General features: G+C 42.8%; 1 protein-coding gene across 1 annotated transcript in view; it reads right to left on the bottom strand.

Annotated features, from left to right (window-relative positions):
• The window catches only part of LOC126035513 (proprotein convertase subtilisin/kexin type 5-like), a 326,765-nt gene that overhangs the window by 237,403 nt on the left and 63,482 nt on the right, over positions 1-25,880 (bottom strand). The gene's annotated exons all lie outside the window — the stretch shown is intronic.

The following is a 25,880-nucleotide window of genomic DNA, read 5'->3' as shown; positions in this document are numbered from 1 at the left end:
TCAGTCAGGCTCTCTGAAACTTTATTTTATACTACAGTACTCCCAAGGAAGAAACAGCTGGGTACTGAGCAACAGGTTAAATTGCAACAATAAGAAAAAAAAAGCTTGAAATGAAAAAAAAAAGCTTGAAACAAAAAAAAAAAAGAAGATTGGGGGTTAAAAATCTAGTTTTGAAAGCCAGATTCTTATCTGTCAGACACCTCTTCAAAGATTCATGACATCCAGAAAGGGCAACACCAAAAGTGACATCAACCGTACAGCAGACAGGACTCTGCAGTCATTTCTGCATTATCTAGTCTAAATGGGAGCTAGTTTTTATAAATGTAAATAATATAAAGTATTCACAGAGAAACTCAGGTTACATTTACATGCATCTAGCTTCCTGACAGCTCATATTTCTGCTGAATTTTTTCACAGGATATAACTATAAAAATTCAATTCACCTTTCTCCAAGAAAGCCAGCCATTTCCTACTTGTAGCCAACTCGGCACCTTAGATTTGTGCTGTTTATGAATATCTATGCATGCATACACACATACATATATATAAAAGAACTTTATTTTCATCTCACGTATTTCTCTGTTACTTGTCAGGGATGGTATTAATGTCTTTCCTTACCAGGCTAATGTCTGCACTATGTATCTTCACCTCAGCTTCAAATCATGGGATACTTACACAAAAATAACTCCATTGACATTAACAGAAAATTTGTTCGAGGTCGAGGCTTCAGGCCTCTACTTCCTGGTCATAGAATCATAATTTTTCCCAGGTCAAGTTTTGCCCATGAAGGTAATTGGTAAGTGTCTTGTCTTTATCTTCACCCATGAGCTTTTTTTCATCTTATTTTCTCCCCCTGTCCTGTTGAGGAGGGGGAGTGAGAGAGCAGCTGGGTGGGTGTCTGGCAGCTGGCCAAGGTCAACTCACCACATCTTTATAAAGAAGAATTGAATTTTTCCCCCTTTTCAAGAATTAACTTCAGAGTCAACGGTATTCTTCTAGAGGAGAAATTATGCTGTTTAGGAATACAGACTATCTGGTAATGCTTACACAGAAATTCTCTGTTAAATCTTCTAGTAACAATCATAACTCCTTTTCAACTTCGTAGAGAACTGAGAAACTGGATAGGGTGCCTTTGTCTCCTGGTTACTCAGCACCTCTTTCAGCTTGGGCTGAAATCCATCTTGGTGGACTTCCTCTCAAGAAATCAAGAGCTGACTACCACCTTCAGATCTTACATGAGCCAGCCGTCCCTTCAGCAGGAGCAGGCAGCTAATCAGTCTTAGCTGCTGTTTGATGTAGCAATGTCTGGAGGCCTGCAAGATGTATAGAGTATATCTGTCGAGAACCCAAAAGAGGGAGAACCAAAGACTTTGGTAAGTATGAAGCCTTAAGACTGAAGAGACTCATTTAAAGTGGGATCAAGATCCCTTTTAACTGGAGATCTCCTCCATCAAAAAGGTTGATCTATAACATATTTATAATGAGCCCTACTTCCTTGTCACCTGCTGATAACACGATTTCTTTTCCAGATCTCCACAACACAAGCTTGGTTTTTTTCTCTTAATCTTCTTTTCTTGCAGGTAGCCCAGCTCTCCCAACACATCTGAAGCCAGCTGAGAGGTATTCTATGTACCATTTAATCTCTGACTCACTAGGTGACTGGTTTGCCTTAGACCATGGACCTCTCTTCTTCTATTACCAGTATTTAGAAATGAGTAACAAAAAAAGCTTCAACAGGTCTGAATAACCAACCATGGTTTTCAGGGTTTAAACAGATCCACCTCCCAAACCTTATTATCAGTCCTGGCTATTATTGCTAGAAACATTTTCAACTGAATGAGGGGTCTAAGGTTTCTTTGCTGCACGAGTATTTACTGTCACCTTAACTCGTCCTCATGTTACCATGCCTTTAAAAGTTATGAAGAAAATTATTTAAGTCAACAAATTTCAGCACTGCACAGGCTAAGAGCACACACAAAGCATGCCATGCATGGCAACTCATTGTGAAAATTCATTCATATTTGAGCCTGTGCCTATTCCCAACACAACTTCAAGATGGTGTAAAAACATCCATAAATAAAAAACAATGAGATAGACTGAGCAGAAGCAGTTTAAACTTTTACCCTTTCTACCACTGCCAACTCTGATTAAGAGGCATGAAAATTAATGGAAGAAGGTAGTCAAAAATATTACTATTGCCTAGAGGAGCTCTAAGTCAGAGATCCCGTGGCATTTAAATTGTCATTAGGAACTCCTCTGCATCAAGGCTCCTACAAGAACTATCATTAGCAACTGAGGGAAGTTTATGTAAGCATAAATTTACTATAAATAAAATAGCCATTTTATTTGATAAAATACAGAGAGGGAGAGATGACATGTTTGTGTGAGTATGCATGTGGGAGGATAGCACAAGAAGCTCTGTAATGATGGAAAAAGTGTAAAACATTAGGATTCATTCTGAGCGCCTATAGCTATCCACATATGTGGAAGGGGGAAGTGAAAATGACTATTATGACTCTGTGTGCTCTCATGAGAGAGATGGCGCATGATGCTAGACAGAGTAACCCAAAACAACACAGCATGCCTGATCACAGTCCTGATTATAGCCTTGGCTGTAAGATTTTCAGCAAACATCTGTTGGGATCTGCTTAATAATCATTTTTACACTGAGGATGCACTGGAATACACATCTGGAATATAATTTAAAACATCACAGGAAACCCATTTTCTCAGCTGAGAAGTCAGTACATAAAATTTAGTTTACAGAAAATATCATTTCTATAGAAATAGAATAGGTTACTCCACTGAATTATAGGGTTTTGGTTTTTCCTCTAAGTGAACAGAAAAACTTGGCAGAAGTCTTCAGTCTAAGCTAAATTGTACAATCACTGGGTTGTATTAATGAAGACTAGCTCAAGACTCAGCAGTTATTTTAGTATTCTGACATATATTTCCTTTGAGTATTCCATGGGTATTTATGCACACATCACTGTCACATGCCTGATGTATCTTGGATTTGCTGATTTTGTATGAAAAGAGTTCATTTATGTAAAAATAATTTATTTTAAAAGGTGTCCACATGTGGAAACATGGTTGAGCGAGAAGGGACACGATTTCGTACCACTGAGCAACCCAGGCTTTGAGCAAGAGTTAGGCCCGAAGGAGGTGACCTTGGACTCTCTGTGACCAGCCAGATGTAAGCAGGCGGTGCTGCAAGTAGAATAAGCGGAATTTTAGCTGATAAGAGTCGAGTCTCCACTTCACGTGAACAAAGCGCTGCTCCAATTGCAATAATGCTCAAGGCGCGTGGACATAGAAGCTTAGCCAATAATAACACTGTTGTTAGCGCGTGCTATCGCTTTTTTCTATATAAACCCTGTAATAAAGGAGAACGATCATACTCATATTGAGACTCCGTCGTTACTCCGGGACCGTCTCCCACTCCGACATCCACACTTCCTAATGAATAGGCCTTGAAGGAAAATCTCTGGTGTAATTGATTATACAGATTGTCATTTCTTGCCAAAAGAAGACTCTATGCAAAAAATGAGGTGCATTTTAACATTTCTATATAGTCATTCTTACTGAGAGGGAACAGTGCACATTTTCCCACTGGCTTCAGCTTCGAAAGTTCCATTTCCTGAATGTCTAGAAGTCAAAGCCAAGCCAGACTAGACACCAAACTATTTTAAAAATTCATCATTTCCAGTCATCAGCACTCACAGGGTTGTTCCATAACAATGCAGCTCTTCTTCATAGACTTGCATGAAACGGTGCTATGGAATAAAAGCTGCTCTGAGCTAATTCAAGCATACCAATCTTTTATTCTCTTTAAGCACTAAAGCATATAATAAAATGTCATCTCTATGTGAATCAAACTATTTTCTATTTTCCCTCTCCCTCATTCAATAGAATTCACAGAAAAGTAGCCCCATATAATAATGCTATAGTAAGACCTTCTCCAGTGCAACAAATTGTGGAAAAAAACTATGTTTGAAAAACAGGGGGGGGAAAAACCCATACTGAAAAAAATAATCCACCTATTTATCAAAGCAATGCAATTTTTAACATGCATACACTGGACACTTGTAAGAGTAGTTATTTTGTTGTTAAAATATATCATGAAGGGGTCTGCTTGAGTAAATATTTTCAAATTGATTAGAAATGTGTCAACTATGTGAAAATACAATTATTAAAGAGCAGAAGTTATAGACAAGCTGAAGGCACAGTCCTATCCAGTATGAGGAAAGCATGCCTGGGGAAAAAAGACCCTAACTCTGAAGTAGGGAGTGAATTTCATACCAGAATCTATTATTTTTATGTCGCAGAATGAAACACGAAGGTTTGGGTCTTCAGTCTATGAGGAAGAGTTGCTGAATGCGCCACTCCCAAATGCAGTCATGGCTTTATCCCTTGTACTGCCATCATTCACCTCAATCTGTCCTATGCCTGTAAGAAGAAATTAGAAATTCCTGCTCAGATAACAAGAAAGAAGGTGCCACAGGAACACCATAAATTAAAGAGGAAAAGAGAGAGAAAACTCAGATAAGGGGCATGGAAAGTATCGTCAAACAAGCAATGAATCTGTAATGAGTCAGGTTGAATGAGCAAAAGAGGCAACACTCGTGCTGTACTGCATTGCAGAACTGTCACTTAGATTTTGTCTACAGAAGGAATTATTCTGAAATAGCAGCCTGCCTTCCCATGTGGATGTTCTCGCTCTGCACCTGGTGTACTTTATTCTTTACTAGTTTAAATAATCCTAATATTCATATTTAAGTGAATTCAAATACACCAAGTTGAAGGACAAAAGTGAGGTTGGCACTCTCAGAGAGAAAAAATGAGATTGTACTCGGCCCATATTAGGCCATATGAAAACAATAGTTCCTACAGGTCATGGTAGCAAAACCAGTCACTTACATATCTTAGTTGTCCTGTCATGAAATTTTCTGTGATACAAGCTCTATTTAAATGTACCAGTTGACAACATTCTCCATTTGCATTTCACATTCTAATGAAAGAAAAAGAAGTAAAAAAATTTATGATTAAGCGCATCAGGAGGATATGCCAATATCCAATTACTATATTCGGGTTACTGAACACTTGAGACCTAAGCCGTTAGTCATGTAGGAGGGGAGATTGAGACTGGTGGCACAACTCTTGCCTATGGGCAGAGTCACTAAAGCGAGACCCCAAAAAATGGACAATTCTGCTTAAGAATTGTATGGGCTTTTTAACAATAATTGACCACCAAGATATTTTCCTAACCTATCAGTATTCTCTGACTCACAGCAGCCAGTTTGCACATAAAAATAGATGAAGGCAGTTGGATAAAGTAGCTGTTGACATAGGTCAAGAACATGGAAAATTACTGCAGATAACATTTCATAAATTGCAAGGGCCTGAAGTTGGATAAAAAGTCAATGAATCAAGCAGCACTAAGTGATGCATTCTTGCTGAATGACAAAGTGCTTCAGCAAGGGTCAATGACAATCCAGAGTTAACACAGTTGTCATAATTATGCTACTGTCCTGGTTTCAGCTGCGATAGAGTTAACTGTCTTCCTAGGAGCTGGTACAGTGCTATGTTTTGAGTTCAGTATGCAAAGAATGTTGATAACACTGATGTTTTCAGTTGTTGCTCAGTAGTGTTTAGACTAAAGTCAAGGATTTTTCAGCTTCTCATGCCCAGCCAGGGCACAAGAAGTTGGCACAGGACACAACCAGGACACCTGACCCAAACTGGCCAACGGTGTATTCCATACCATGTGACGTCCCATTTAGTTTAGGAACTGGGAAGTGGGGGGGCAGGGAATCGCCGCTCGGGGACTGGCTGGGTGTCAGTCGGCGGGTCCTTTGTTAACGGCTGGGCTGAAACCACGACATCATGGAAGCCATCCCACCACGTCTCTGTGATCCCAACAAGATCCTAGCCCTGCAACTGCACACAGATCTCTAAGTCATGTTTATTCCCCATGCTGCATGCATTAGTATACAGGCACTTCAGAGAGGCACCGTAGCATGTTGAGTTCTTGGAGAGGGTTTGGGGGATTTTTTCCATAATGGTGCCTTGTATGCGCTTCTTTGCTTACATGCAAGTGACAGAGGTGACCCCGCTTAAGCCCCATTTTTTTGATTTTGTGATCCCTTCCCGTCACATCACCCCATGCCCTTTGCTCAGGGATCCTGTCTGTCACTCCCTCACAGGGCTGCTGATTACTCTTTCCCTCCCCCATCATTCTTAGTTTAAAGCCCTCCTTATGAGGTTAGCCACCCTGATGGCAAAAATACCTTTGCCCTGCTAAGTGAGGTGGATCCCATCTCCCAAGCAAACGCTGGTCTGCAAACAGGTTCCAATGGTCATAGAAACCAAAACCCTGTCGCCAACACCAGTTCTGCAGCCAATTATTGACTTGTCTTATTAGTGCTCTTCTCCTCACACCCTTTCCCCTCACCAGCAGGACTGAGGAGAACACCACCTGGGCCACCATGCCCTTGACTACTGCCCTTAGAGCTCTGTAGTCACTTTTGATACTCTCCAGGTTGCTCTTGGCAGTATTATTTGTGCCCACATGGAATAACAGCAGGGGTTAGTATTCAGAGGGCCAGATGAGCTTCAGCAGTCCCTCCACAATATTCTGGATCCTGGACCCTGGCAGGCAGCAAACCCCTCTAGATGATTGGTTGGGTCAACAGATGCATGCCTCTGTCCCTCGCAGCAGGGAGTCACCCATGACAATGACTCGCCATTTCTTCCTGGTAGTCTTTCATGGTTTAGGGTCAGCTAGACCCAGTCCTTTGCTTGTAGGCACATCTGGCTCCCCTTCAACTTTGAGGGTGGTGAACCTATTTTACAGCTGTAAGCCCTTAGGTGGGGCGGGAGCCTTCCTCTTGGTGCCAGAAATCACCAGTTTCCATCCTTCCCCTTCTCCAGAGGTTTTGCTTACCTTGATAGTGGGTAGTGGGGGTAGACACTGCCTGCTTCTCTGTTGCAGATGGGGTGTAAGGCTCTTCAAGCTGTTGAGTCTCAGAGAAGAACCTGTCTATCTATCTCCCTTTCATCTTCTCTGATGCTGCACAGCATGCTCACTTCTTCCCATAACTCCTCCACTTGGTGGCACAGCTCCTCCAAGACAGCACATCTCCTGCAGGACAGAGGCCCATCTCTCCTGGCATCAAAGAGAGGCCTCAGACACTCCCTGCAGCCTGGGACTTGGAGGGCTGCATCTGCCATCTGAAGCTCAGTCTCTGTTGAAGCCTCTGCCCTAGCGGGGACAGCTGCTCCAACATCTGCTGGGGAAACTGCACTGTGGCGTGTTACCACTATGTCTGAGACTGTTACAATGGCACAGTTTCAACTGAGGCCCCCTTCTTCGCACCCTTCTGTGTGAACTGCTGCACAAACTGCTGTGTCTGTTGGCTGTCTCTGTTAGCTGTGCATTGCTTACCTAGTGTCATGGTTTAATAAATGCTTGCTTTTTCCCTTATAGTCAGTGTGTGTGCGTTCACCTTCTCGGGAATCCTCGAAACCACCCTAAAACACCCCCCACCCAGTGGGATGGGGGAGAGAATCAGAAAAAAAACAAGTAAAACTCGTGGGTCGAGATAAGAACAGTTTAATAGAACAGAAAGGAAGTGCCCTAGTTTCAGCTGCGATAGAGTTAACTGTCTTTCTAGTAGCTGGTACAGTCCTATGTTTTGAGTTCAGTATGCAAAGAATGTTGATAACACTGATGTTTTCAGTTGTTGCTCAGTAGTGTTTAGACTATAGTCAAGGATTTTTCAGCTTCTCGTGCCCAGCCAGCAAGAAAGCTGGAGGGACACAAGAAGTTGGCACAGGACACAGCCAGGGCACCTGACCCAAACTGGCCAACAGGGTATTCCATACCATGTGACGTCCCATCTAGTATAGGAACTGAGAAGTGGGGGGCGGGGAATCGCCGCTCGGGGACTGGCCGGGTGTCGGTCGGCGGGTGGTGAGCAATTGCCCTGCGCATCATTTGTACATTCCAATCCTTTTATTACTGCTATTGTCATTTTGTTAGTGTTATCATTATGATGATTAGTGTCTTCTTTTCTGTTCTATTAAACCGTTCTTATCTCAACCCAGGAGTTTTACTTCTTTTTTCCCGATTTTCTCCCCCATCCCACTGGATGGGGGGGGAGTGAGTGAGCAGCTGCATGGTGCTTAGTTGCTGGCTGGGGTTAAACCACGACAGGAAGAAACTAATAATGATAATAACAACAATAATAAAATTACAATAATAATAATAAAAGGATTGGAATATACAAAACAAGTGATGCACAAGGCAATTGCTCACCACCCGCCAATTAACACCCACCTAGTCCCCGAGCAGTGATCCCCGCCCAGGCCAACTCCCCCCAGTTTATATACTAGGCATGATGTCACATGTTATGGAATATCCCATTAGCCACTTTGGGTCAGCTGTCCTGGCTGTGTCTCCTCCCAACTTCTTTTGGCCCTCCAGCCTTCTTACTGGCTGGGCATGAGAAGCTGAAAAATCCTTGACTTAGTCTAAACACTACTCAACAACAACTGAAAACATCAGTGTGTTATCAAAATTCTTCTCATACTGAATCCAAGATGTAACACTATATCAGCTTCTAGAATGAAAATTAACTCTACCCCATCTGAAACCAGGACACCCAGGAAAGGACAAGCTGTTATTTTCACAGCTAGCCTCCATTGCAGGAGATGCCTAGATCCAAAACTACCTGACTTTGTAGCTCCCTGATGGTCTCTGTGTTCATTTTGACATTAGAAGCATCCCAAGAACAGTCATTTAGTTATGGCTCTATTACTCTGTGCTCATAATTCACAACACTCTTCCGTACTATAAATTCAGAAAAAGAAAATGAAGAGCATTATTTCCATGGCTGTCATTTACAGGACTGACTTTCCAATTGAATGTATAAAACTTTACATCTCCAATTAGACCATTTACATGAAGTTACAGTGTGGTTTGGACAGTCTTGCCTAAATTTCTCTTATCCATGTTTATGTCACTTGATAGCAATTTTTATGAGTTATCTTTACTTTGTCTTCTGTTGGGATAAAAGCATTTTAAAATGGCCTACTATAAATATGATTCTTTATATGATTACACGTTATGAATACTCAGTACCAGTAAAACCTTTTTTTCTTCTGACCAAGACGATCTTCATGCATGCAAACATGCATTTTCTGAAGTACACAAACATAAGTTTTGTTTGACATCATCTGGGATGTGCTACAGAAGATGTCTGCTCTAACCAGGGCAGACATTTCAGAAGCTTCAGAAACTATAAGGGCTTTCATAACCTTTCCTATTAGTACTATTATTATATTTCTAATAATCTGTCCAGTTCATTTACTTGCCGATAGGAAGGACCAAAAGACAAAACTGAACTCTGGTGGATTACATCACATGTATTACCCATTAGATGACAGCTTCAAAGCTCCCAACTGCACTTCCACTATTTGCCAGGACAGTGGGAAAGTCAAAAGAGATGGTAATAAATCTCAGTCTCTCACAAAGAAGGTAACAGTATTAAATTATCTAAATGCCTTCTTTAGACCACCAAATCAAAGTGTATCTGGGTCCATAAAATGACTAAACAACTTAACAGAGTATATCTGCACTGACCACTGTTACAGCTCTCAATGTCAGCTTCCTACATCCAAAGCAAAGGAAATATGTTGATACAGCAAGGACCCAGGAAAGAGGTACAAAAATGATGAAAAGAAAAAAAACAGATCCACAAGTGAGCGGTTCTAGGAGGTATTCTTAGCTGAGGAAATGGAAGACTATGGGTGTTAAGACAATGTCCAAACATATGCAGGTAAGCAAACTGCTATAAGCAAACTTTGTCTTCGAGTTTACAAAGTCATAGAACATCAAATGGCTAGAATTTGAAACTAGATAAACTCAGATAAAACAAAAAGATTTAAATAACAGAACAACTTAAAAACTTCTGAAAACTCTCCATTGATGGAAATGTTTTTAATTAAAATTAGAAGACTTCTAAAACCTATGCTCTGATTCCAATAGAAATTAATTTCAGAGAGCCATACAACATCTGGTCAAAGACGGTGTATTGGGTTTCTGTGGCAAGCCCTGGTAGCATGCGGGCTGCAGGGGTGGGTTCTATGAGAAGACACCAGAAACTGCCCCCATGTCAGACAGAGCCATTTCCAGCCAGCTCCAAGACAGACCTGCTGCTGCCCAAAGCTGAGCCAATCAATCAGTGACATTGGTAGTGTGGGAGCAGCTCGGAACACCTGGCATTTGTTTTCAAGAGTGACCGTTAGAATCTGTTGTGCTGCATGTTTGCCAAGCCTTTGAAGAACTAGTTTTACAAGGTCAGTTTGGAGGATGGCCTTGTGTAGGCCTGGGAAGATGTGGCTGAAGACAGTCAGGAGTATGTGTATGGAATGTTTTTATCTTTAACTGTTCTGAGGACTGGCAAACATCCCAGCTGAGCCAGGTATGTGCTCCTGTGTTAGTAATATTGGCTGTATGCTGTTAGTTCTTTCCAGACCCTTCTTGAAACATATATAAGTTTGATTCTTTTGTGAAATAAACGGAATCTTGTACAGATTTGAGCGCTTAATTCAGTCACCACAGGTAGTGCCTATGTGATAACATATTTAAGAAAGGCTAAAAAACGCTGCACAACAGCTGGGAGAGAGGAGTGAGAATATGTGAGAGAAACAACTCTGCAGACACCAAGGTCAGTGAAGAAGGAAGGGGAGGAGATGCTCCAGGCACCAGAGCAGAGATTCCCCTGCAGCCCGTGGTGAACATGATGGTGACGCAGGTTGTCCCCCTGCAGCCCATGGAGGTCCATGGTGGAGCAGATATCCACCTGCAGCCCTTGGAGGACTCCACTCTGGAGCAGGTGGATGTACCCTGAAGGAAGCCACAGCCCATGGAAAGCCCATGCAGGAGCAGGATCCTGTCAGGAACTGTGGCCCAGCAAAGAGGAGCCCACACAGGAGCAGGTTTGCTGGCAGGACCTGTAACCCTGTGGGGGGACTCATGCTGTGAGACAAGGGGAGTCAAAAGAGTCTTAGTAGACATAATAAAGGGGGGCGGAAGAAGATGTTTAGTGCTTACATTGTTGAAATTAGCTGAGGTAGAGACAGTCCTCGATAAGAAGAGCTGGTGCCAAGAACCAGCCAATGAGGTAAAGACAGTCCTTGATAAGAAGCAGGAGCAGGCCCCAAGAGCCAGCTAAGACTGGTCTTGCGGCTTGGGTGAATACCAAGAAATCACTGAGCCTGCGCAAGGAAAAAGGTTACTAGCGGTGATGAAGAGGAGTCATCTATCTTCATCTCTGCGACCACCAGACGACCACCATAAAGAGGCCCTGCGCAGGCGCAGTTGGGAGGGGACTACGGAAATAACCTCTTGGAGCTAATTTTAATATGGAGCGGGGATAGGTCATGCATATGTATAGGCGTATTGTAAATATGTAATACCTGACTGTATAAACTTGAGGCGAACTGCCGAGTCGCGCGCGCACGACTTTGGTGGGACTACCCCCCGTGCCGCCCAGCGCTGAATGAACATACCTACTTTACAATCTCACTGATTGTGGAGTCTGTTTTCCGCACGTCACTGGAGCAGTCCATTCCTGAAGGACTATACCCTGTGGAAAGGATCCATGCTGGAGCAGTTCCTGAAGAACTGCAGCCCATGGGAAGGACCCACATTGAAGTTCATGAAGGACTGTCTCCCATGGGAGGGACCCCACACTGGAGCAGGGGAAGAGTGTGAGGAGGAAGGAGCAGTAGAGACGACGCTCGGGGGTAGGAGGTAGAGAAGTCGGGACTGAAGTTGAGCCTGAGAAGGGAGGGGTGGGGGGAAGATGTTTTTAGACTTGTTCTCATTTCTTATTATCCTACTCCAATTAATTGGCAATAAATTAAATTAATTTCCCTAAGTCAAGTCTGTTTTGCCCATGACAGTAATTGCTGAGTGATCTCCCTGTCCTTATCTCAATCCATGAGCTTTTCCATCTTATTTTCTCCCCCGTCCTGCTGAGAAGGGGGAGTGAGAGAGAGGCTTGGTGGGCACCTGGCAGCCAGCCAAGGTCAACCCACCACAGATGGTTTGATCAGATTATCATAATGTTTCCTTTTGATCTTACAGGCTATGTGTCTACTGACAACTGTAGTTTGGAGAAATAGTTTCTTAGGAACACCCTGGAAAACAGAAAACTGTTTAGAATTCAAAAATTCTGGTTTTATTATATGATCACATAAAGTTGTTATAACAGCTATTAATTAAACAGTGAATTGACTGAGTTTGGTAAATGTACTTAAAACAACTTTTTTATTTGATTCCTTTACGAAAGCAAAGATCATCTGGTATTTTGGCCTTTATATTTATTTAGAATCTCAGTGTCAATAGGAGTGACAGAATTTAGTCTTCCTCAAAAAGAAGAAAGAACAATATTTAAACAATAATCTAGGCTAAACACGGCTTATTTAAGCAACAGTCAACACACCAATGGAAACAACTGGTTTACATGGATTATATGGAGAGGATTTAGAGTAAGTGTTTTAGTTTACTAAAACATTGTTTGTCTTCATAACATGTTTTGTGTGGCACCAATAGAAATACATTTCCACAGAATAAAATATATAGTATTTGCTTTGCATTTGCCATTTGCTGAAGTTTTTATTCAACTGTCAGCATTCTCCACATGTCACAGGCAGAGAGTCAGCACAAAGGAGCAAAGTAGTCTGACGAAGGCCACAGACACTCAGCAGCACAGCTACAAACACGGCATAGCTGCCTGGCACCTCATCTAAGCCATTAAAACTTGCAGCTCACAGGATGATGAGGATCTGCTAGTATGAAACAGAATATCTAGCCAAGTGAAATAAAAGAGGCTTTCCAGTGATAGTGACTTTTTAAAATGACTCCAAAAAAAAAGGCAGTTCTAAGGAGATGCACGAAAAGTTTGAGGATTTTTTCTCTTGCTTTATTTTGGGGAGGGATGTCTTTCCAGCTCCCTGCCCCTGCCTTTTATTATCTTTTAATAACCCTAGCTATGACAAATTATTTGTGTGTCTCATGATCACTTGCTGTTCACAATTTAAAATATCTGGGTGAGAAGGTTGTCACTAGAATTAAACATGATCATCTTGCCTCTCAGAAGCAGGCAGAGATGCATAAAAATGTTGACATGTTAAATCAGGAACATACATTGCTGCCAGAAAGTTTTCCAAATGCAGGGGAAAAAAGCACCCTTTAATCCCTTTTTCTATGAATAGCCTGCACTATAACCAATATCATCAGTATTAGATGAAGTATCCCCTCAGGAAATAATGTGTAAAATCTGCTCTGTCACATTCCTAGAAAGCCTGCTCTAAAATATTCCTTTCTAAAATGTAGTTGTTTTCAATCTCTCTGACGATATTTTGGCATTTGGCCCTGCAGGATCAGCTTTTTCCAGAATGGTGCATCTTCCCTGTTTCAAAACTAGGATCTCTCCACTTCTTCCTCTTCCAACTCTTTGATACCCAGCAATTTTATACCCCAGCAGCCAAAACAGCAATTTACTATCTCCCTGCCACTAGCAATGTGAACTGACTCTAATGACAGCAAAACCACAGTATAACATGAGACCGTTGCAGCTGTTAGTGCTGCTGTCTTCCCTGGCACACTCTTAGAACACAGATTAGCAATGAAAATACTAATTGTCTTTACCTATCTTTAAACATTTAGTTGCCCAGTCATTTTTCTCCTATAAACCCACTTTGTTGCTCAAACATGCAGGACCCTGTACTGCTTTACTCGAACTGTAGAGTAATTAAAATGTTATTAACACCTACTAGCATCCACAGACTAAGGATTGCCAAGGAGTTTCCTTTATAACCCTCTGTTTTCACATGTTTATAGCTACCATGATGAAACAGTCATCTTACAAATTTAAATTTCTCACACAGAGTTTTTACCTAAAATGATTTTGTCATCATTAAGGATGAGCAAAATCCTTCAGCATATATAGTTTTCTGCTGAGCTTCTACTGGAGACTATGAAAGGAAAACATCTACAAAATTATTTTTCCTGATATGTCCTCAAATTCAAGAAATTTAAGAGGGATAATTGGAAGCTTCAATCTAGCCAATTGTAAATGTATCACTGTATAACATCCACTTTCAGAAATATTTGTTCCCTATATGGGAAAAGTATCTCCTGAAGGGAGTTTTCTTCTCCATAACTCTTAAAAAAAAAATTTTATGTATTTTTTGAGGGCCCTAAACAAATTTCTGTGAAAAGATCTAGACTGTAGTCATAAATATTGCCACTGTTCCTACCATCTGGTCTACGTGTGTACTGAAAAGAAAACATATCATAACATTAGAACACACAGTATGAAGCAAAAGCCAAGAAGTTCAGTTGCCATGAGTGCCAAATTCATCAAATGCAGAAAGGTCAAAAAACACAATTCCTCAAAAGAACAATCACCTGTGGTTTTAAACAGCTCTGAACGAAAACCCAGCTAATATTTTGAGGTAATAAAGACTTCAAGCCACATGTTGCTTTGCAATATTCAAGATAAAATGGAATAAAATAGAATAGAAAAATGAAGCATGGCCTGAACCCATCAGTGGCGGTGCCAACTTCAGAGAAATAAGATGACTGTATGACAATGCCCCAGATGCCTACAATGGTGGTCCGCAAAACACAGTGTGATGGACAGGCAGTTGCCAGAAGTAGCTGTGAAGGAGTTTTGAGAAAAAATGTGACAGTCAGTGCGAGCGGCGGAGGAATGCACATAAGTCGACTCAATATGAGTGATAGAAGTGATCCAACTTTATTTGCACGGATAGCTCATATTTACACAGCTTACGATAATTATGCTGTATTGGTTTTGTTTGGCAAGGTTTTGGTGGCGGGGGGGGGGGGGGTTACAGGGGTGGCTTCTGTAAGAAACTGCTGGAAGCTTCCCCTGTGTTCGAGAGAGAGTGAGCCCATATTAGTCGGCTCTGAGACGGACCCGCTGCCGGCCAAGGCCGAGCCAATCAGTGATAGTGGTAACGCCTCTGTGATAACATTTTTAAGAAGGAAAAAAAAGTTAGGACAGAGAGAAACTGCCGCCGGAGTGAGGAGTGAGAACATGTAAGAGAAACAAGCCTGCGGACACCAAGGTCAGTGAAGAAGGAGGGGGAGGAGATGCTCCAGGCGCCGGAGCGAAGATTCCCCTGCAGCCCGTGGTGAAGACCCTGGTGAGGCAGGCTGTCCCCCTGCAGTCCAGGGAGGTCCACGGTGGAGCAGATCTCCACCTGTAGCCCGTGGAGGACCCCACGCCGGAGCAGGTGGGTTCCCGAAGGAGGCTGTGACCCCGTGGGAACCCCGCGCTGGAGCAGGTTCCTGGCAGGACCTGCGGATCTGTGGAGAGAGGAGCCCACGGAGCAGGTTTTTCTGGCAGGACTTGTGACCCCGTGGGGGACCCGCGCTGGAGCAGTGTGCTCCTGAAGGACTGCACACCGTGGAATGGACCCATGCTGGAGCAGTTCGTGAAGAACTGCGGCCCGTGGGAATGGCCCACGTTGGAGGAGTTCGTGGAGGACTGTCTCCCGTGGGTGGGACCCCACGCTGGAGCAGGGGAAGAGTGTGATCAGCCCTCGTCCTGAGGAGGTGAAGCGGCAGAAAATAACGTGTGATGACCATAAACCCCATCCCTGTCCCCCTGTGCCACTGGGGGGGCTTGGTGGTGAAATCCGGGAGGGTAGTTGTGCCCGTGAAGAAGGGAGGGGTGGTGGGAAGGTGTTCTGAGATTTCATTTTACTTCTCATTACCTTGCTCTGGTTGATTTGTAATAAATTGAGTATGTCTTGCAAATTGAGTCTGTTTTGCCCGTGACGGTAATAGTGAATTATCTCTCCTGTCCTTATCTCGACCCGCGAGCCTTTTGTTATATTTTCTCTCCCCTATCCAGCTGAGGATGGGGGAGTGATAGAACGGCTTTGGTGGGCACCTGGTTTTCAGCCAGGGTTAACCCATCACATATGCCTACTAGTCCTATTATGATTGGTACATTGCTAATGTTTATTCATTACTAAAACACACCCACTTGTGTTTTGCAGCTATGGATGTTCCGCAATTTTCTCATGGGAACTTTCTCAAAGTTGTCTATGAAACTCTGCCAAGGTCACAGTGTCCTTATCTTTCTCCTGATATCAGCAAGACCAGCAGTTTTGGCCGAGGCCTAGTCTTGCTGCCCACGCTAACATTCCTTCACACACCACTCTGCTCGCACAACTTTTCCATAGACCCATGTCCTTTCTCATCAAGCCAATTCCCAACAATTCCCCCTTTTTCTTTTTGTGCGAGTAGAGCTTGGTGGGTCAGCTTTGAGACTCCTCTCATCATGCACCCATACGCAATCCTGACTATTACACAGACCAATATCAACATACCTAACCATCGTAAGGCTTCCTTAATCAATGACATTAGCCATGGTGTTATCCCGCCAAATATTGACTGTAACACCCCATCAAGCCAACTAGTTTCTTGCTGGATCTTTTGTGTATGTTTCTTCAGCCAATCTATTTGTTTGTATATAGTTTGAGAATGATCACTTAAATTAAAGCAACACATCCCATCAACATCTTCACACCCGTGTTCTTGTGCCAACAACAGAAAATCAATAGCTGCTCTATTTTGTAAAATTTTAACACCTGCTGTATTGCCCTTTGCAAAGATCTATGAACACAATTAATTAAACACAGTAAAAACAACATTATATCTAATAAAATACATAAGAATAAAAGACTGTTCAGGTAATGCCAATGACACACAAAAAGAGGTTTGATCAATAGCTTTAGCTAGTGACACCCAAACATTCTTACTGTCCCATGGCATTAACCGATGTGGATCAATCACCCGTGTCATTGTCATGCTGCTTACTACAGTCACTGTGTTCCATATCAATCTCAGCATAAGGTTTCAAATTTATGGGTAAATCAGGAACGTATCTGCCAGACATGGATGATGTGATTTTTTGTCCAATTGCTGTCAAGGCTTGTAGTCCCGGTGCACTTAGTTGTCTTGTAGAAGTTAAGCTATCGCTGCCCCGCAATAAATCCAGCAGCAGCTCTAAGTCTGTATTTGTAATACCACAATAAGGTCGAATCCACTGTAGGTCTCCGTTTAAATCTTTTTCCCTCTTTGGGCATTATTTCCCCTTTTTGTACACACAAGTCAATCAATTCCTGCATTTTATCCTTGGGGGATTTCTCTTCCACCTTACCCACTACTTTGGCAAAAAAGTCCATACTTTCTACAATCGCATTTGCTGTTTTTTCATATGCTTTTTTCGTCAACGGTTGCCTACATTTACCCCCGTCTCTTTTCCGCATTTCCTTTAACAATTCTAACATTTTCTCTTTTTGCTCTATTATTAGAGTAGCCAAGTCCTTGTTTGCATTATTTGAATCAGGGTATATGCTAGGTATAATTTGTTCATGTTGAACGGTGGCATCTGGGGGCTGTTTTCTCGTAGGCGGATTTTTACTCATTCCCTGATTCTGTAGGGTTTCCTTTAATCGTACGGTTAGGGAGGCTTGGGAACTGTCAGATGGCTGGTTAATATCGGCAGTCCCAGGGAGTGGAGCAGAAGTCAAGGGCACAGGAGCAGGCGAACAAGCTCCAAAAAGTCTCTCTCGCTGCATTATGTTTTTCTCCCCGCTTTTCCCTTTCGTTTGCGGTTGGAGAGAGAGAGCAGCAAAAGCAGACGCAGACGCTTTATGATCTGCTTTCATTTCTTACAGAGTTGTCTTAATCAATTTCCATAAAGTTGCAAGACCTTTAACTTCTTTAGACCCGTCACTAATTTCATCCCATAGGGAGGTTCCGATAGCTTCCCAGGTACTAAGCTCAAAAGCTGTACCCACACTCATTAAAAGGTTTCTGTCCTTGCTCCATTGTAGAAGCCGCTTTAAATCCCGAAACTTGCTTAATGCAATTTACCCCCCGCTTTTCTAAAAAGCGCTGTAATAATTTTAGGGCTACCTCTTGGTCCATTGCCAGCCGGCTTCTCGATGCTCCTTGATTAAGGCACCTTGATTAAAAAGTCTTTGCAGCCTTTTTCCAGTAGCCCTCACTGACGGCGAACCCCTTTTGGACAGTCCAGGCACGAGAGTTAACACACCAACCAAGACGATCAGCGTTCGGTTAATCTTTTGCCCCCCGATCGCTGCTCCCGGTGCTTCTCAGTGTCCGCCGCTCCTATTCCCCGTTTTTCGGTCCCTGTTCGGGCGCCATTTGGCGGAGGAATGCACATAAGTCGACTCAATATGAGTGATAGAAGTGATCCAACTTTATTTGCACGGATAGCTCATATTTATACAGCTTACGATAATTATGCCTACTTAGTCCTATTATGATTGGTACATTGCTAATGTTTATTCATTACTAAAACACACCCACTTGTGTTTTGCAGCTATGGATGTTCCGCAATTTTCTCATGGGAACTTTCTCAAAGTTGTCTATGAAACTCTGCCAATGTCACAGTGTCCTTATCTTTCTCCTGATATCAGCAAGACCAGCAGTTTTGGCCGAGGCCTAGTCTTGCTGCCCACGCTAACATTCCTTCACACACCACTCTGCTCGCACAACCTTTCCATAGACCTGTGTCTTTTCTCATTAAGCCAATTCCCAACAAGTCAACCCCGTCCCTCTGATTACTTCTCAGCTGAGCTTCCAGCTTACATCATGCTCATCCTTCTCTCCTGCTGCCCCCACTCTCCACTTTGGAAACACATCCTGGCTCATCTGTGTGAAGACACTACTGTCCTTGGAGTTGGGACATGGCCAGGGTACACTTGGAGGCTTTCCAATTTAAGTGCAAATTCAGGGATTCGCCTCTACTGCGTTGCGAGGAGCCATCTATCTCCAGCTGTGAATGATGGCTGAATCTTTGTCTTTAACTGGGTACTTGTCATGGTTTAACCCCAGCCAGCAACTAAGCACCACGCAGCCACTCACTCACTCCCCCACCCACCCAGTGGGATGGGGGAGAGAATCGGGAAAAAGAAGTAAAACTCGTGGGCTGAGATAAGAACCGTTTAATAGAACAGAAAAGAAGAAACTAATGATGATGATGATAACACTAATAAAATGACAACAGTAATACTAAAAGGATTGGAATGTACAAATGATGTGCAGTGCGATTGCTCACCACCCACCGATCGACACCCAGCTAGTCCCCAAGCGGCGATTCCCCACGCCCACTACCCACAGTTCCTATACTAGATGGGACATCACATGGTATGGAATACCCTGTTGGCCAGTTTGGGTCAGGTGCCCTGGCTCTGTCCTGTGCCAACTTCTTGTGCCCCTCCAGCTCTCTCACTGGCTGGGCATGAGAAGCTGAAAAATCCTTTACTTTAGTCTAAACACTACTTAGCAACAACCGAAAACATCAGTGTGTTATCAACATTCTTCTCATACTGAACTCAAAACATAGCACCGTACCAGCTACTAGGAAGACAGTTAACTCTATCCCAGCTGAAACTAGGACAGTACTGAAGCCGTTGCTTTCTCACAAAGCATGTCCAGAGGAGTTTGTTTTCCATTTTATTGCTAGTTAGAGATTAACATAGGATATAAAACTGGACAGGTTAATTTCTCTCCTAGGGCTGGGGGATTCGAATTTTCCTACTCTACCTCCCAAGTGAATACTCTCATTGCCCAGTTCCCAAGGTCCTGAGGTGAGATGTGATGTTGGGGACGGCAGATGCTGAGCTGTACTGAGCCTCCTCAGTGTTGTCAGGAGGTAAGACATCATTCTAGAGCCAACTTTTGGACACAGAGGTAACTTGGAGCATGATTTCATTATTAAGATTACTTGGCAGACTAACCTCTGCATAGAGGCTCAGTATTTCTGATTTGCAGATATACTGAGCCTGGTAAGCAGCACCTAAGTACCTTCAACTTTTGGGGTTGTAGCCCCTCCTTCCCTAATTCCCACTAGACTCAACAAGAATTAAATGTCTGCATAGGCAATGAAAAGCCTTACTAGCATCCTGTCTATTTTTTTGTGTGTCCAAAATATCATCAGAAATCAGAATAGAGTAGAATAGAATAGAATAGAAGAGAATAGAATAGAATATTTTCAGTTGGAAGGGGCCTACAACAGTCATCTAGTCCAACTGCCTGACCACTTCAGGGCTGACCAAAAGTTAAAGCATGTTATTGTCCAAATGTCTCTTAAACACCGATAAGCTTGGGGCATCGACCACCTCTCTAGGAAGCCTGTTCCAGTGTTTGACCACCCTCTCGGAAAAGAAATGCTTCCTAATATCAGGTCTAAACCTCACCTGGCGCAGCTTTGAACCATTCCCACGTGTCCTATCACTGGATACCAGGGAGAAGAGATCAGCACCTCCCTCTCCAATTCCCCTCCTCAGGAATCTGTAGAGAGCGATGAGGTCACCCCTCAGCCTCCTTCTCTCCAAACTAGACAAACCCAGTGTCCTCAGCCGCTCCTCATAGGACATGCCTTCCATCCTCGTCACCAGCTTTGCTGCCCTCCTCTGGACGCATTCAAGTACCTTAACATCCTTCTTAAATTGTGGGGCTCAGAACTGCACACAATACTCAAGGTGAGGCTGCACCAACACTAAATACAGAGGGATAACCACTTCTTTTGATCGGCTGGTTATACTGTGTTGAATGCATCCCAGAATGTTGTTTGCCCTCTTGGCTGCCAGGGCATGCTGCTGACTCCTATTGAGCCTACTGCCAACCAGCACCCCCAGATCCCTTACTGCAGGGTTGCTCTCCAGCCACTCCTCTCCCAATTTATACTTGTGGCCGGCATTACTCTGTCCCAGGTGCAGAATCTGGAATTTGTTCTTTTTAAATTTCATGCCACTGATGATTGCCCAATGCTCCAATCTATCTAGATCCCTCTGCGAGGCCTCTTGTCCCTCAAGACAGTCAACAGCACCTCCCAGTTTGGTATCATCAGCAAACTTGCTAAGGGTGCATTCAACTCCTGCATCCAGATCATTGATAAATGTATTGAACAGAACTGGCCCTAGAATTGAGCCCTGAGGAACACCGCTGGTGACCGGTCGCCAGCCAGATGTAGCCCCATTCACTACAACCCTTTGAGCCCTGCCATTCAGCCAGTTCTTCACCCAGTGGACTGTGAACCTGCTCATCTCACAGTTGGACAACTTGTCCAGAAGGATGCTGTGAGGGACAGCATCAAAAGCCTTACTAAAATCCAGACAAACTACATCCACCACCTTCCCTTCACCCACTAGGCAGGTGACCTTACCATAGAAGGATATCAAATTGGTTAAACAGGACTTTCCCTTCGTGAACCCATGTTGGCTGTGCCTGATGATTGCATTGTCCTTTAAATGCCTTTCAATAGCACCCAGTATGATCTTCTCCATAATTTTTCCAGGAACCGAGGTTAGACGAACAGGTCTGTAGTTTCCTGGGTCTTCCCTCACGCCCTTCTTGTAAATTGGAATAACATTGGCTAGCTTCCAGTCAGCAGGGACCTCCCCAGACTCCCAAGACCTTTGGTAGATGATCGAGAGGGGTCCTGCTGTAATATCCGTTAGCCCCTTCAGTACTCTGGGATGAATCCCATCCGGTCCCATGGACTTGTGAACATTCAGCTGATACAACTGGCCTCTTACAGTTTCAGTGTCCACAAATGGAAAGGCACTGTTCCCTCAGTCGTGGTACTCTAACTCAGGGATTTCTGATTATCCAGTATATGTGATCATTTGGCACTAGATATCTCAAGTTGTGCCTGAAGGTTGAGGTAACCACAACAATTTTGAAAGCCATACTTTACAATGTAAGACTTTGTAATGTGCAAGATCAATTGACTCCTGCTTCCTGCTATAGCAACTGGACAACACTGCATAATGGTAACTTGTATCTTCCAGTAAACATAGGACGTACAAATGCACTATTGTTTCATGAAATGATCTAGTTTATTCTGCCTCACTTTATAAACCATATTTAAGGAGTCGAATGATAGAAAGTAAAAATAAATGCTGTAAAAATAAGCAGGTTGCCCAGAGAGGTTATAGATGCCCCATCCCTGGAAACATTCAAGGTCAGGTTGGACAGGGCTTTGAGCAACGTGATCTAGTTGAAGATGTCCCTGCTCATTGCAGGGGGGTTGGAATAGGTGACCTTTAAAGGTCCCTTCCAACCCAAACTATTCTATGATTCTATGTTAGGTGTTTCTGTGCAGGTTTACACACAGCTACAAAACATCAGGGCACTGCATCTGTTTGCTAGCATTTTACTTTTAATTAGTAGTTGTGGTGGGTTGACCTTGGCTGGCTGCCAGGTGCCCACCAAGCTGCTCTATCACTTCCCTCCTCAGCAGAACAGGAGGGGAGAAAATAAGACGAAAAAGAACTCGTGGGTCAAAATAATGACAATTTAATAAAGAAAAAGCTAAGGCTGCATGCGGAAGCAAAGGAAAACAAAAGATTTATTCTGTACTTCCCATCAGCAGGCGATGTCCAGCCACTTCCCAGGAAGTAGGGCTTCAGTACGTGTAGTGGTTGCTCCGAAAGACAAACGCCATAATAACGAATCCCCACCCCCCCTTTCTCTTAGCTTTTATTGCTGAGCACAACGTCATATGGTATGGAATATCCCTTTGGTCAGTTTAGGTCAGCTGTCCAGGCTATGTCCCCTCCCAACCTCTTGCCCAACCCCAGCCTACTGGGCTTTGGCAGGGGGGTGAGGGGTTTGAGAGACAGTCTTGATGCTGTGCGAGCACTGCTCAGCAATAGCTAAAACACTGGTGTGTTATCAACACCTTTCTAGCTACAAATACAAAGCACAGCAGTATGAGGGCTGCTATGGGGAAAGTTAACTCCATCCCAGACAGACCCAACAGTGAAGGCTTTCCATTGCTGAGGCTTATTAGTGAGGAAAAAAGGAACGAGAAAGAATTAACTGTGGGTTTGTGAAGAGACTGTAGATAACCAGCATGGCACTTTCTGAAAATGTATTTTTAAAGTTTTAAATTAAATATTCTATTAGTTAAAGAGAATAGGATGTCAGAGACAAACATTAATCTTTCAAGCCTTGTAGTGAAAACCAGAGTGGGACGACAGCATCTTTAACCACTATGGCATGTAGGGGTCCTGCCAGAAGTTTACTTTGTTTTGTACAAATTGGCAGCAAATCTTGAAGCTTGTAAATGGTACCGGCTTATTCTAGAGCTTTCTTTTGCTCAGAGGCTAAAGACAACAGTCAACTGTGGATGAAGTCATTCTGCTATGCAAATCATCTTGTTTTGGTTTACTGATGAGTGTTGCTGCTTAATTCTTTTTCTGTTATTTCACTGTTACCCGTAAACATCTATGTTGAAAGGACTGCATTATTAGTCACAGGGCCAACATTATGACATTATTTTCAGTGGCAGACCAATACATCCATCCACAAATGGAATGTCACTGTTTCCGCACTCGTGGTGCCCCGACTCAGTGGACCAGGCAGCCCAAGGTCTTTCTTTGATATTAAAGACTGAGGCAAAAAAAGCATTGAACGGTCCACTTTTTCTTCATCCTTATTAGTCAGGTGACCATCTTCAACAAGTATCGGTCCAATGTTTTCTTTAGACCTCCTCTTGCTATTAACATACTTAAAAAAACCCTTCTTCTTTTCAGATACGGCACTGGCCAGTTTCAGCTCTAATTGAGCTTTGAGATGCTTCAGAATTTTTTTCTTCATAGAGTCCCTTGCTGTCGTGGTTTAACCACAACCAGCAACTAAGCACCACACAGCCGCTCACTCACTCCCCCCCATCCAGTGGGATGGGGGAGAAAATCGTGAAAAAATAAAACTCCTGGGTTGAGATAAGAATGGTTTAATAGAACAGAAAAGAAGAAACTAATGATGATGATGATAACACTAATAAAATGACAACAGTAGTAATAAAAGGATTGGAATGTACAAATGATGTGCAGGGCAATTGCTCACCACCCGCCAACTGACACCCGGCCAGTCCCCGAGCGGCGATTCCCCGCCCCCCACTTCCCAGTTCCTATACTAGATGGGACGTCACATGGTATGGAATACCCTGTTGGCCAGTTTGGGTCAGGTGCTCTGGTTGTGTCCTGTGCCAACTTCTTGTGTCCCTCCAGCTTTCTCGCTGGCTGGGCACGAGAAGCTGAAAAATCCTTGACTATAGTCTAAACACTACTGAGCAACAACTGAAAACATCAGTGTTATCAACATTCTTTGCATACTGAACTCAAAACATAGCACTGTACCAGCTACTAGGAAGACAGTTAACTCTATCCCAGCTGAAACCAGGACACTTGCAAAGCCCTAGGTCATAGCATATATCTCATATCTTTTGCTTTTGGCTTTCCACAGCCAAAAGGCTCCAGAAACATCTATATCCAGAGTCCCATGTGATATGCTTCATTTTGAATATTCTTATGTCACAAAGTTTTGGCTACTTCTCTCAGAGATTGCTGAGCCATTGCCTCTATCTTTAAGGTCAGCCACCACCTTTCTCATTGACCATGAAGCCAAGAGACTGTAATAGCAGCTGCACCGTGATCCCTGTAAACTCTGTTGCTCACTAAAATGAGATATTTGCCACCTGTTCTGATGCTGGGCTTATGTGATGCTGCAGTAACATGATAAAAAGGGTGAGGCACTGCAGTTTTTCACAGCATACTACTGGTCAAAATCTCAACCCAACTACTTGCCACCTTGTCTTTTAATTTTCCTGCCCATCCCTCTACCAGCTTAAGAAATTCACTATAAGAAAATAGCTAGACAATGCAAACCTGCTGAATTTTTTTTTTTTTTCTGAAACCTTTTGCTATACTATTTAGGAAGTGAGCCAGTTAAAACCTCTACACTAATCTCCAACTCTTGCCCAACAGTTAACAGAGATATTGTCATTGCAAAGGAGTTCTGTAAAATGACCTGGCAAACAGAAAACTAGAATTTTCTGAAATCTAATGTTTCTTTTTAATCCACATGCAATTAAGGATATGGACAGGAGAAAACCCCTTTAAGGCAGGTGCTAACAACTGGGATAATTATGATGAAGCTGAAATATAAGTGTTAGTAATCAAACATGATAATTTATGTCAAGAAACACTTCTCTGACAGTGTACTTTTTTAATTTCTAGAATTGTATTACACTGAATTCCTACCGGCCATTTTTCTGCTTTTAGCAGAAAACATCAAAAGGTAATTCCAGTAGGTAGCTTTGATGATTATTTCTGAGGGTTTACTTTTTAAGCACTAATAGAAAAATCAGCTATCATCTCATTAATGTGGTAATAGAATTGGACATTAACAAAGCTTTTATTCTTCACAAAGAAATCTCAGTCCCATTAACATTATGATTAAGGATTAATCATAACATTATGATAGGATTAAGCCTTTCACCTTTAGGTTACTGTCACACAAGGTTCAGCTTTGAGCTGGTTTTGTATCATGTACAGACCAAACGCTCTTTAATGTGTGAGAAAGGAACACCAACTTTTTAGGTTGCTATTCCCCCAAATGATTAGACAGAACAGGATGTTTTACCCTAATCTCAGGGTGAAACCTTTAGGTCTAGGTACATTGTGAACTGCAATCTAGATCACAACTGAAAATAAGTCTGATGCTGTCATGCATCCTCAGCACGGTTAAATTATTCTTGATTCTTCCTCAAGCAACACGGGCTTCTCAAGGATTTTTGCTGATGCAGAATCTGGTTTAAGCTAGGACTAATATACCAGGCACCCCTATAAGTACAGATTTCAATCACTATTAAACAAACAGAATACCAACCATCTTGTACAAACTTTACAACAACATAAGAACTGTTAGAACAGCACTAATTATA

The sequence above is a fragment of the Accipiter gentilis genome, chromosome W (assembly GCF_929443795.1).
Source record: "Accipiter gentilis chromosome W, bAccGen1.1, whole genome shotgun sequence".
NCBI lineage: Eukaryota > Metazoa > Chordata > Aves > Accipitriformes > Accipitridae > Astur > Astur gentilis.
Note: the sequence above shows the minus strand (reverse complement) of the source record. Positions and strands in the feature narration are given on the sequence as shown.